This window comes from Octopus bimaculoides, chromosome 20 (genome assembly GCF_001194135.2).
Source record: "Octopus bimaculoides isolate UCB-OBI-ISO-001 chromosome 20, ASM119413v2, whole genome shotgun sequence".
Lineage (NCBI taxonomy): Eukaryota > Metazoa > Mollusca > Cephalopoda > Octopoda > Octopodidae > Octopus > Octopus bimaculoides.
In genome coordinates, this window is record NC_069000.1 from 13733417 (window position 1) to 13746992 (window position 13576).

The following is a 13576-nucleotide window of genomic DNA, read 5'->3' on the forward strand; positions in this document are numbered from 1 at the left end:
ATACACACATTCAAAAACACAGGTAGAAAAAAATTATCATACATGCTCTTGTTTATTTTTACCCTCTCACTCTCTCCCACCATCGCGTCCTTCTCTTGACTCTGTATCAAAACAATAGTCATCCAACCTTTATTTCTCCTCCCTCAATCCTGCCCAGGCAAGATCCTCATTTCTATTCACTTCTGTAACTACTTAACATTTATTATATATTTACAAATTCACCACAACAATGCATTCACCAACTCAAACTCCTTATTTTAAATATAAGTCAATGCTCTTCTAATCACTGCCATTATTACAGTGGTGGCTGATGAGATTTACATTTTCATAATTTAGTATTCAGTCAAACGCTACAGTGTTTCTGCTTCCTCTCGCTCTCTTTTCATTCTCTCTCTCTCTCTCTCTCTCTTTCTCTTACTTCCACCCTCACTCTCTCTCTCTCTCTCTTACTTCCACTTTCACTTTCCCCGCCGTTTTTCCCTGTCTATCTATCTCACCCTTGCTCTATATAGCTCTCAAGATTAATGTATTATTGTATGTATATCCAAATTTTATAATATCACTGTTACACTCTGCATACTATTAACATCATCATTAACGTTGCTCCCACCGCTACTAGGTGATACAATAAAACACTTCTCCTGCTCCTCTTGTGTTTTCCTTTATAGCATTCTCAACAACAAGCTGAGTTCTGTTTGCGCTCTGATATTTTCATTCGGTTCTTTTTTTTTTTTTTGCTTCCTTTTTTTCTCTTCTTTCTTGCTGGAATCATTTTTTTTTTTTTTTGTTTTTCTACACACTAATTATTAATTGATTCAATATAAAAAAAAATATATCAAAAATAAAAAATTTATTCAACAAGGGCGTGATAGAGTAAAACACATTTCTAGTACAGTTAACATAGAATTGTGAACCACATGAGCATCACGAGTCTACATGGGGGCCTCTACATGACTGCTCTGCTGCCAACAAGTACTAACCAAATTTATCATGGTGTCCTACCACATCAAAATATATATTTATGATTACATTGCTGCATTGTGCTGTAATATATGCATGTGTACATATATATGTAATATATGTGCATATCCATGTATATATTTATATATGTCTATATCCACATATATATGTATATAAGAATGTGTGTGTGTGTTTATGCATTTATATACATATACACAATATATATATATTTGTGTGTGTCTGTGTGTACATATATATATATATTTGTGTGTGTTTGTGTGTGTATATATATATTTACAGTTAAATACCTCTCTCTCACTCTCTCTCTTTCTCTCTCTCTCTCTGTATATGTGTATATACATATATTTATACACACACACCATTAAATATATACATAAGTACAGGCACATATATGCATATATATATATATATATATGCACATATATACACACACAAACATATATGTATATATTTTTAAATGTATGCATATATGTGTGTGTGTATACAGATGTATAATGTATGTTATGTGTGTGTGTGTGTGTATAGAGAGAGAGAGAGAGAGAGAGTTAGATAGATAGATAGATAGATATATATGTATATATACACATATATTTGTATACACACACTCACACATATACCTTTAGAAATATATGTTCATAAGTATGTGTGTCCTTAGATTCATGTGTGTATAAATGTATATAAATTTTTAATCATATGTAGCTGTGTGGTTAAAAATTTTGCTCCACAGTCGCATGGTTTGAAGTTCAGTCCCACTGTGCAACACCCTATGCAAGTGTCTTCTACTTCAGCCCTAGGCTGTTCAAGGCCTTATGAGTGGATTTGGAAGGTGGAAACTGAAAGGCGCCTACTGTTTGTTTCCTTGTGTTAACATCAAGCACCAGTTGTATAATGAGCACATGCCAGCAGTATCGGCCATTTGCAATCTTTCCTGAAAAATGGTATGAGTGATGGTGGTATGGGTAACAGACAGATGAGTGATAGAACTATAATAGAGATGTGTGATGCAAGAGACAAACAACAGAGGAGCAAGTGACCTGAGTGGTAAAGGGGTGAGAAGCTTTTAATGAAGTCAATGATAAAGACCAGACAGTAGTCAGATATCCATGCACATAGCTATGTGCATAGCTGTGCCTAGCAACACATGCCTGTATATAAACAGACATACATGGCAATTTTAACTTTTGTTTCACCACATCTGAATGGATGAGCAGATTTTCTCCCCCACAGGATACCTTCAGTCAATATTGTTCTTTGTCATCTCCTTCATACTTGTAATTGACTCAGATCTGTCTTTCACAAATTCTGTTTACTTTGAGTTCACAGCCCCAGCTTTATACAGCTGCCCTTGCCCATACTTGTCATATTCTCATACTCACAGAGTCTTCTCTCGTGCACATCTCACCTGATTCCTATTACGTCCAGTGGCTATCTTTTGATTTGATGTGAGGAAACATCAAGTGAAAGCACATGGGTTTTGTTTACATCTAATCGGCCTGTTAGGGTTAGGTTTAGGTTTAGGGTTAGGTTTAGGGTTAGAGTTAGAGTTTGCCGATTAGATGTAAACAAAACCCCATGTGCTTTCACTTGGCGTTTCCTCACATCAAATCGAAAGATAGCCCGTCCAGTTCTTCTCTCAGCTTGTTTGTGCTCTGTTAGTTATGGACATTTGTATTACACATCCAGTGGAGCATGCTCACTTTACTTCTTTCTAGACTTTGCAGATGCTCTGCATTCAAAGCTTGCATCTCTCTACCATGTATCATCTCACTACAAGCACGAGCATCATACAATCTATCCTTCATTTTGAAGAAAAATCCCTTTGTTGCAAGTAGAGGTAACAGCTTCCAGAAATGTTTCCAGCCAGTTCTTGCTTTGGTTAGATGCTCTCAGAAATTATCCTCACCCACTAATCAGCAAGTGCTCTTAGCGCTTATTGCTTCTGTACACCTACTGCATGTGAATTTACCTTCTCTCTTAGTCAACCTCTTATTTCACAACATATTTAGTACTTAAACAGTTTACACTATGGATCTACATATATATTTAAATACATATGTATGTATATATATATATAAATGTATATAAGTATATACAGACAGGCCAATATTCCCCCTCCATGGAATGTCAGTCTATCCTATACTTACCCAATGACAGCTGAATGGACTAGAACAATGTGAAATAAAGTGTTTTGCTCCAGAATACAATGCACAACTGATGGATGGATAGAGAGATTGATAGATAGGTAGAAATATTTATTGTTTCCATGAGAATTAATTGACACTTGCCTGCATTTAAAGAATTAAGGAAATAAGAAAGTCTGATGAAGAATCTTTGATTTGAAAGCACTCACAACAAAATAAACTACAACACCCTGCACCAAAGCCCACTTTTGTCATATAGGCAATCTGTCTATCTATCTAACTGTCAATCTACCATTCGATCTGTCAATCTATCTATCTGTCTTTCTATCTACATTTATATCTAAACAAAGGCGGTGCTCCAGCATGGCCACAGTCAAATGACTAAAACAAGTAAAAGAGTAGAGTAAGTCAGAAAGAAAACAGGATTCAGATGTCTTCAGGAAAATGGCCTTGCTTGATATGCAGGAAAAGATATGTAATATATATATAGTGGAATCACAGGCAAACTAACAGGAAGTGAACTTCGTATGTAACAGATGTACTAGAGGAATATGTGTTCTGAGTACACCAGAAAAAGAGTACCTAAATACCCAGATGGCTTACTAGAATAGTTGATAGTTTCTATTACCCAGGTGCATAATTAGCAATGGAGGAAGTTGTCCTTCAAGTATAGTAGCCAGGGTAAAAACTGGGTGGCAAATGTTGAGGGAGCTACTACCACTGCTGTCAACAAATTTTGTTTACCTCAAAGAAGGGTAGATTATATGGCACTTATCTTATCACTGTGATGCTGCATGATAGCAAGGCATGGGTCTCCGTTGGATGTGCAATTCAAGTGTGCATGAATGACGAGGTACAGATGTGCTGAGAGAAAAATTGACCATAAGAGGAATCAGATGTAATGTGTAAGAAAGATGTTTGCATTGATGTAGTCATAGGATGCATCATATTACTATAGATGCATATGGATGAGGATATCTATATAAAGAAATGCTAATCATCTAAATTGTATGGCACTCTTGTAGTACAGAGAGAATCAAGAAGACATTGACTAATGTAGTGAAGGCTGATCTTGGGACCTTGTGCTTTACAAAGAGAAGATAAAGGATTGGGATGTGTGGTTCTTGAGAAGACTTCATCCATTTCAGCAAAACAGAAATTCTGGAAGCATAACATGTATATATACACAATTGGGCTTCTTGCCTGATTTCCTTTCCAAGCCATACCCATCACCAATCATATTTTTTTTCTCACCGATTCCTCCATCACCACCTACCTACAGTATTCTGCTGTTGTAATTAAACGAGAGCGAAACTGCATAATTCATCATCTTTTTCCGATATCTATTATTTTTCTCACCATCCAGAACCGTTTCTCTCAACATCCATCCTTCCTTCCCTCTCCTCTCGCATTTTACATTGACTATCCTTCTATGCCACCAACTTATCTCCTTCCCCCACCATATATCTCTCACTCTTTCCCTGCACAACATCTGCCTCTCCCCTCACACTCTTGCAACCTATCCTCCCATTTGTCATCTCCCTTTCTCTCATCCTTATGCCTATTGTATCATTATTATTATTATTATTATTATCATCATTATTATTATTATTATTATTATTATTACTGCTCTACTGTCCTTCACTGCTTTCTGCACACTGAGTCAACCTACAGGTCCCTGCCTTCCCCCAGCTCATACACATCATTAATCATTCCTCCACCATTGTCAACCATTCACTACATCCACTTCTCAACCCAACTTAATCTCAGCACTCATCACCAACACTTACCTTCTTTCTTCTCAACATATGTTTATTATCAACCACTCAAACTTTGTTCTTCATATCCCACCCCCCAACTGCCATCTTTTATCTTTGACCAACCCTCACTCAGCCTATACATTATTGTAATATTTACCCACCAACAATCCCTGTTCTTCTGTCCTTGCCCACTTCTATTCACCTTGTAGCTTCAGGATCCAGCCCCATAACTGACTACCACTAGTTTCTCTCACTTGACAGCTCTACCTCGGTTACTCACACCCACTCTTCTACAATGTGAGTAACTATAGTGCACCACAACAGCAAGAACCCTGTTCTGTTCTGGCCTTGAAGTTGTTCTTCATCTCAGCTCTTAAATTTTCTGCATCCCTCAATATATATGGAAATAATAAACTCAACTCAACCAATGCAAACACACACACACACACACACACACACATATATATATATCAGTTGGATAAAGTTACAACATGGTCTGATTTTCACATTTTTTATTATTGTATTTTTAAAATTTTTTTACAATGTTGAAGTGTGTTAAATATTAAAAAAATGTTTTGTAATGTTCATATTTTTTTAATGCAATAGTAAAAACATGAAAACTAGACCATGTTGTAACTTTATTCAACTAATATCTTATTCTATACACATTTACACAAATTGAGGGAAATATATATATATATATATATATATATATATATATCACTTATCATGATAAACTTAACAAAAACTTCAATGAATTTTCCTATAGCCTTATTGTTGCCAACACAGACCAAGTCCAGTTTCCTTGGCTTCTGGATTTTACTTTAATGTAAGTTGCTGTTATAGCTGAGTAAGTAAGACAGTGGAAACCTAATTTGAAAGTCCTGAGTTCAAACCTAGCATTTACTATTTACACATGTATGTATAGTTCTTATAATTATCTATAGATAATATAATTCCTATACTTGAAATCAATCATTAGTCTACAGCATTGTTTTGTTTTATACTTTCAGTTTCGTCTTCAGTCAACCAAGTCATCAACAGCTTTAATCAACTGGAAAGATTTAAATAAAAGTCTGTTGGCTTTATGCAGGAATAGTAATTTTACGGTAAGAATTTTATGAAATCATTCTGCTGCATGTTTTCCCTTGCTCTCCTATTCCTTTGAGCAACTAATTTTCTTATGAAGGAAAATTCATAGAGTAAAAGATCATTTTTGGAAATTTTTTTTTTTTCAGGAATCATTTTTATGGTTGTTATTTGACAAGATTTTTGCCAAACTAATTTTGATTGCTACCACTGATAATCTTAGTAGAAGAATAAATATTACATCTTTCTCCTTCTCACCCTTGTGAGGAATCAAATGAATCATAGTGTGATGGATGTGTCTCCTGGGAAAGTCGGAGAAGTACATCAAGGTGCATTGTAGAGGTCCTTGCTTGCAAAGTACTCAATGATGTGAGGAATATCTGGAATTTCAACCTTTCGCGACAACTCAAGAAGGGAATCTTTCCTAACAGCAATTGTGTTAGGAATTGTGTGAGTGCATGCATGTGCACATATATGTGTGTACATATTCTATCGGTCTCTTTTGCCGACCGCTAAGTTACAAGGACATAAACACACCAACATTGGTTATCAAGCAATGGTGGTGGGGACAAACAAAGACACACATACACACACACACACACACAAAAACATACATACACATATATATATATATATATATATATATTCCTATGGAAGGTATAATTTGTAATCTTTGAAACATATGTTGGAAATAAAAGAATTCATTTAACATATGCGTTTTACTCCATTTACTAAATTTATATATTTACTCAAGTACCCAAAATAACAAGGAGTTTCTACCTCATAAACAGGAGTTACACCACAGTCATTTTGTGATCTTTGCTACCCTGGTATCTATTAACCAATTTATTTTGTCAGAGTTATTTATTAACTTAGAGAAAATAAATATATATAATAATATATATATATATATATATACAAACACGACGGGCTTCTTTCAGTTTCCGTCTACCAAATCTACTCACAAGGCTTTGGTTAGCCCAAAACTATAGTAGAAGACACTTGCCCAAGGTGCAACGCAGTGGGACTGAACCGGAACCATGTGGTTCGTAAGCAAGCTACTTACCACACAGCCACTCCTGCACCTATATATATATTTACAATTATGTATAGATATGTGTGTGGAGGCATGTGGTTCAGTGAGTAGGATGTCACACTCATGATCATGAGGTTGTAATTTCAGTTTCTGGACCAGATGAATTGTGTTCTTGAGTAAAACACTTCATTTCACAATGCTCCAATCCCCTCAGCTGGCAAAAATGAGTGATCCTGTCATAGACCATCAACTCATTCAAGGTGAGCAGGTGGGTGGGGTACTTAATGCATCACAGAATCTGTGGGATAAATTAATGAGCTCAGGGTGTTGAGCCTCACAGAAGAGATGACAAAAGACTGAGATGGTTGATGATCTGTGAGCCTATGGTTTGAGAAGGGCCTTTGATCCTTTTCCTGTTATACATATATGTGTATATGTATATGCATATGTATATACATATATACGAGATCTGATCAATAAGTATCCAGACTCTTGCCATAGTAATGAAGCTAAAGCACACAGAGGGAAGCTGCTAGGCACAGATTGACCTTGAACTCTGCTGTGCATGCGCAATAAGTTTTAACATTCTAGCTCACTTCCGCTGTTTACAGCAGTGCTTGGAAGGAAGATGTGTAGCATGTGATCATCGCATTGACCATGACAGTAGAGAATCTGTATCAAATTTTGCCAAAAGCTTGGTGATACCTGCTCAGAGGCCTATGCAAAGTTTTCCCACCTAACAATTTTTTTGCTCTCACAAAACAGTTCTTTCTTAATGCAATATTTTTTACTGTATATTTGTTATGAATAAATGTTGATCACTACAACTATTGGAGGATTTACCTACCAAATCAAGATGCCTGGAAAGAAGCCATCGAGTGAAACTGAAGACAATAGTGTGAAAAGGAAATGTAAATGGATTATACTGGATATTGAGCTTCGTGATTTACAAAGGTACAATGCCAAAGAAGAAAAATCAGCCACATTGCCAAAACATAAAAGTTTACAACATCTAGAATAAGAACAATATGTGACCATAGAGAGTAAATTAAGTCAAGTGCTCAAGAAGCTACTCTGTTAACTGCTAGGAACTTATATTTTCATAGATATAATGTGATTCCTAAAATAGAATGACTCCTGAGTGGATAAATTGAGGATCAGACTTGATATAATATGAATAAGCATGATGGTAATTCATAGAAAAGGAAAATCAAAAAGTTTTTATGACAATTTGCTGAAAAAGGAAGGAGAAATTTCTAAGGAGAAGCTTTTTTGCCTAATATGTTAGTCATTTGGAAGGTTTAAGAAGTGTTTGAATGTTCCCATGAAAATGACTGATGAAACTGTCTATGCTGAAACAGAGGTTACTACTAATTGTCCTGAGCAACTGTAAAACATTATTGCTAAGGCAAAATGCATCGTTGATAAATCTACAGTTTTCTGGAAGTTTATGCCCACTAGAACATGTTTCTCAAGCAGAAAAATCAACACGAGTATTTAAAGCATCCAAGAATTGTCTTGCATTTCTTTTGGGAGAACATATCACTGGTGATATGTTATTAAAGTTGCCTATTCAGATATTACCCTGGAAACCCAAGGATTTTCAAGAGTAAGGCAAAATTTCATTTACTTCTGATTCAGCATTCAAATAAGTCATTTCTTATAAGAGCCTTTTCAAAGAGTAGTTTACAAACATTTTTGTCAAAAGGTTCAATGCTAGACATAATATTTCCAATGCAGCATTTGCTCCTTTTATACAATGCATCAACCCACCTACCCACTGAAATTAAATCATCATCATCGTTTAACGTCCGCTTTCCATGCTAGCATGGGTTGGACAATTTGACTGAGGACTGGTGAGCCAGATGGTTACACCAGGCTCCAATCTGATTTGGCAGAGTTTCTACAGCTGGATGCCCTTCCTAACGCCAACCATTCTGAGAGTGTAGTGGGTGCTTTTACTTGCCACCCGGCACGAAGGCCAGTCAGGAGGTACTGGCAATGAGCTTGCTAATAATGTAAGAAAAGGATAAGTCATCAAGAGAACAAATTTTGCCCCGGCCAATGGATCAAGGCATGATAGCTAACTTCAAGGCATATTATCTGAGAAGAACTTTCAAGAAAATTATGAAAGAACTGAAAGGGAGGATAACCTTGCAGTTGGAGACTTCTGGAAGAAGTTCAACATAACTGGCCCTCCATCAGTTACAACAATGAGTGTTCCAGTTGATTCAATCAACGGAACAGCTTGCTCAGGAAATTAACATGCAAGTGGCTAAGCTCTACACAGGCACATGAACCCTTAATGTAGTTCTAAGGGAGATTCAGTGTAACCCAGAATGTGACAAGGCAGGCCCTTTGTGGGATTTGAACTCAGAGTGAAGAGAGTCAAGACAAATACGCTGAAGTATTCTGTCTGACACTTCAACAACTGTGCCAATTCACTGCCTATACCTTTTTACAGTATTGATTTCAAATTTTGGCACAAGGGCAGCAGTTTCAGGAGAAGGGCTTAGTCGATTACATCAACCCATGCTCAACTGCTCTTTATTTTATTGACCCCAAAAAGATAAAAAAAGTAAATTCAACCTCAGTAGAATTTGACAGACAAACTGCTGCTAGGCATTTTATCCGGCATGCTAACAATTCTGCCATCATTTCTGCCTTATACCTTATTACAATATTACATTTCTTATTTATTCCCCAATGTATTTCTCTTCTAATGCTTTTATGTGTACATGTAGTGCTGTGTATGTTTAGAAATTGTTATTTCCATGCATAAAATTGGTCGTGTTACATGTTTTCTTTTCTTTCTTTTTTTATTGTTTTTCTTTAAAAATCCGTCATTCTTATTTTATAACAGGAAAATCATTGGAAAATTAATTTCGTAGAGTTTCATATGACATCTAGATTTTCAGGGGCACATTACTTCCATAATACAGAGGATTCCTGCATATATATATTTATATATATTTATATTTATTCTCCTGCATGTGTCAATCCAGTTCATAAAACTTATGAAAAAGAGAGGTGACAAGATACATCCATGCTGAAGTCCAACATCTGTATTAAAAGCTTTCAACTAAGCACCATTTATCTAAACACAAACATCTGGACAATTGTATAGGGACTTTGTGGCAATCAAAAGCTGCCCATTTACCCCAAATTCCTGCAAATCCCTCTCTAGCATGTCCTGCAGCATGAAGTCATATGCCTTTTCTAGGTTTACAAAGCAAGCATTTGTCTCCCTTAAAAAGTACTGGGATTATCACCCCATATCATCATTGCTTCAGTGTCTTTCAAAAGGTCCAAGCCACCTGGCATACATGAGTCAGCCAAAGTCTTTTATCATCTCAGGCCAAATCTCATCCTCTCCAGTGGCCTTGTTAAATCTGAGAGCATTAATTGTCCCTATAACTTCAGCTTCTGTAAGGTTAATCTTGATTTCTAGATGCATATTGTGTCCACCAGAAGATTTATTTCATGACTGGATTTAAGAGATCAGTAAAGTATTCTCTCCACCTCCTAAGAATGTTCCTTTTTCTGTAGAGAAAAGAACCCCAGCTGAGTTCTAAATGACAGGTGTGGAAGAGGGTTTCTTGTTACAGAAACCCTCTTCTGTAAGTCAGCAGATGGTCAGCCAGAATACTTTATTGGATAATCTATAGTCAGAGTTCAGCTTAACCACAGAGTCCTCCCATGACTTAACCTTAGACAGACATTTTTATTGTCTCTGCTGTTACTTTCCATGCCTTAGTATACCACTTGTACAAGAGGGCAGACTTGTTTCCAAGCCAAGCTTTGTAAGCCTCTTTGACATCTTTAACTTCCTGGTTAAACCAGGAGTTTCTTTTACCACTTGGCACCACACCAAACTGCTTTTGTCTGCATTAATGTACAGCCAAAGAAGGAACTGCCAAAAAAAAAAAAAAAAAAAAAAACTCCACTCTGTTTCAACATCCTTGGTCTATTCAGAAAAGTCTTTGAATTTTGATGCAATAGTGTCTGCATATTTGCTTCTGATCCCCATCTGCTTGGGCTTTCCACTTTATTCTATAAGTTATACTGAATTTACCAGTCTTGTGAGTTTTCTCTGCTGTAGATTGTCTCCAGTTACAGACAAATAGATAATGATCAGTTGACAGCTCAGCCCTTCTTTTTATACAAAACGTCCAGCACTGGATTAAAGAGATCAGGCATAGATTAATGATTAGTCTTAAGAAGAAGATCTTGACTGATTCAGATCATTGTCACTATCACACTATCATCATTATCACCATCGTTTTAATGTCCATTTTTCTATACTTACATGTGTGAGAGACAATTTGTGGAGGTGTATTTTCCATGGCTGGATGCCCTTCTTGTCACTAGTCTTTACCTGTTTCCAAATAACATAATATTTACCCTTGACCAGACAAGTTTCCATGGAAGACCGTCAACAAAGGGCCCTGCTTGTATCACAGTGACTCTCATAGCTATCACATGATATCAAGTCAAGGAGACAATAATATACACACGCACACATATATACATGCACAGACACACACATATATATGTGTTTTTTTGAATCTATGTGTATGTGTGTTTATGTGTGTAGATGGTAAATGTTTAAACAAAGAGCAAATTAGTTTTGGGAAAGGTTGTATTTTTAAGCAGTTTCTCTTATTTGAATAACATCTTTGTCCAGAAAGACCAGAGGTTTATTGATTCTGTTTATTATCTGTGTGTAAACAAATGTCAGCTTTTGAAGGATGAAACAAAGAACAAACGATTTCTGAGTTGGTTGTTTTGACGACAGCTTTGTCTAGAAATGTTTAGTTATTAATTCTAATAAACTGTTGGTCTTAATCTGGAGAAGACATTAAATGGCTGACTTGTTGTTGTTCAAGATATGTAAAGGGGTTTTTTAGGGGGTTCTTCATACATTTGTTTATGTGGTGATTTGTTAAAAGTCATTTTTCTCGATAATTTGCTTTAGTAACAGCAGTAACAAAAATGTTAATGCTTGTGGTAACTTGGTTTACTTGTAAAAGTCATCCTGTAATAAAATTTTCAGTGTCTCTATAAACGGGGTTTTAATTTCTTTAATTTTGGAATAAATTCATTGAACAAATATTTTTCCATTTCTCTCCAATATTTTGGATCATCTCTCTCTCTCTCTCTCTCTCTCTCTCTCTCTCTCTCTCTCTCTCTCTCTCTCTCTCTCTCTCTCTCTGTCAATAGGCATTTTTCCGCAGATCCACTTACTAACCCATTAGCTGATTCTCCACCTGCCTTTTCTACATTAATAATAGATTTCCCATTTAATCCATGTGGGTATCACAAATGGTATTTAGCCTGCATATACCTCTTGCCAGAGTTGCATGTTTTGGCTCATTCTTTTGCTTTAAAATGGTACAAATTACAGATTTGGTAATATGTTGGGTAAACTGGAAGCCACGTTTTCCTTAATGTATATACCATTAAAAGAATAGCATGAACAAAAGGGAAATAATTCAACATGACATGAAGACATCAAAGCAAGCTTTCATTAACATGAACATCGTTAGTTATGAGAGCAAGTGTTCCAGTTGATCTAATCAGTGGAACAGCCAAATTAACATGCAAGTGGCTGAGAACTCCACAAACCTGCATAACCTTTATGTAGTTCTCAGGGATATTCAACATGACACAGAATATGACAAGGATGGCTCTTTGAAATACAGATATTACTCATCTTTTCCAGCTGAGTGTTCTGAAGTAACGTGAAGTAAAGCATCTTGCTCAAGGACACAGTGCACTTTCAGGTATCGAACTCACAATTTTACAATAGTGAGTCAGATACTCTAACCACTAAGCCACATGCCTTCACAATCTTTCATTACCTTAGCAGGTGTGGCTGTGTGGTAAGAAGCTTGCTTCTCAACCACATGGTTCTGGATTCAGTCCCACTGCGTGGCACCTTGGGCAAATATCTTCTACTATAGCCTTAGACCAACCAAAGAATTGTGAGTGGATTTAATAGATGGAAAGCCTGTCGTGTATATATATATATATATATATATATATATATATATATATATATATGTATATATTTATATGTGTGTGTGTGTGTTTGTCCCTCCATCATCGCTTGACAACCAATGCTGGTGTGTTTATGTCCTCGTAACTTAGCAGTTCAGCAAATGAGAACGATAGAATAAGTACTAGGCTTACAAAGAATAAATACAATGGGCAGTGAATGAGAGGAAGGGAAATGACGGGTGGATGTTGGTTAGGTGGGTTGCAGGAGTGTGTGGGGAGAATGAGAGATTTATGGTGATAGGAAGTGATTCAAGGGAGAGGAAGAAATTGATGATACTACGGAGGATGACCAATGAAAAATATAAGTGGAGAGGGACAGTGTTAAGGATGAAGTATGGCTGTCATAGGAAGTGGTCCCAGATAGTGAGGTGAGAGAGATAACTGGTAGTACAGGAAAGGATGATGAAATTTATAGTTTTGCAGTTCTGTACTTGTATATATATAGATATAGATATACACACACACACATATATATATATATATATATATATATATATATATATATA

General features: G+C 36.1%; 1 protein-coding gene across 1 annotated transcript in view; it reads left to right on the forward strand.

The window, feature by feature from the left end:
• LOC106882429 (serine/arginine repetitive matrix protein 1) overlaps positions 1 to 13576 on the forward strand; it is a 102699-nt gene that overhangs the window by 4835 nt on the left and 84288 nt on the right. The window contains exon 2 of the mRNA XM_052974919.1: positions 5896 to 5991. The gene's annotated coding sequence lies outside the window, so the exon portion shown is untranslated. The remainder of the gene's footprint in view (positions 1 to 5895; positions 5992 to 13576) is intronic.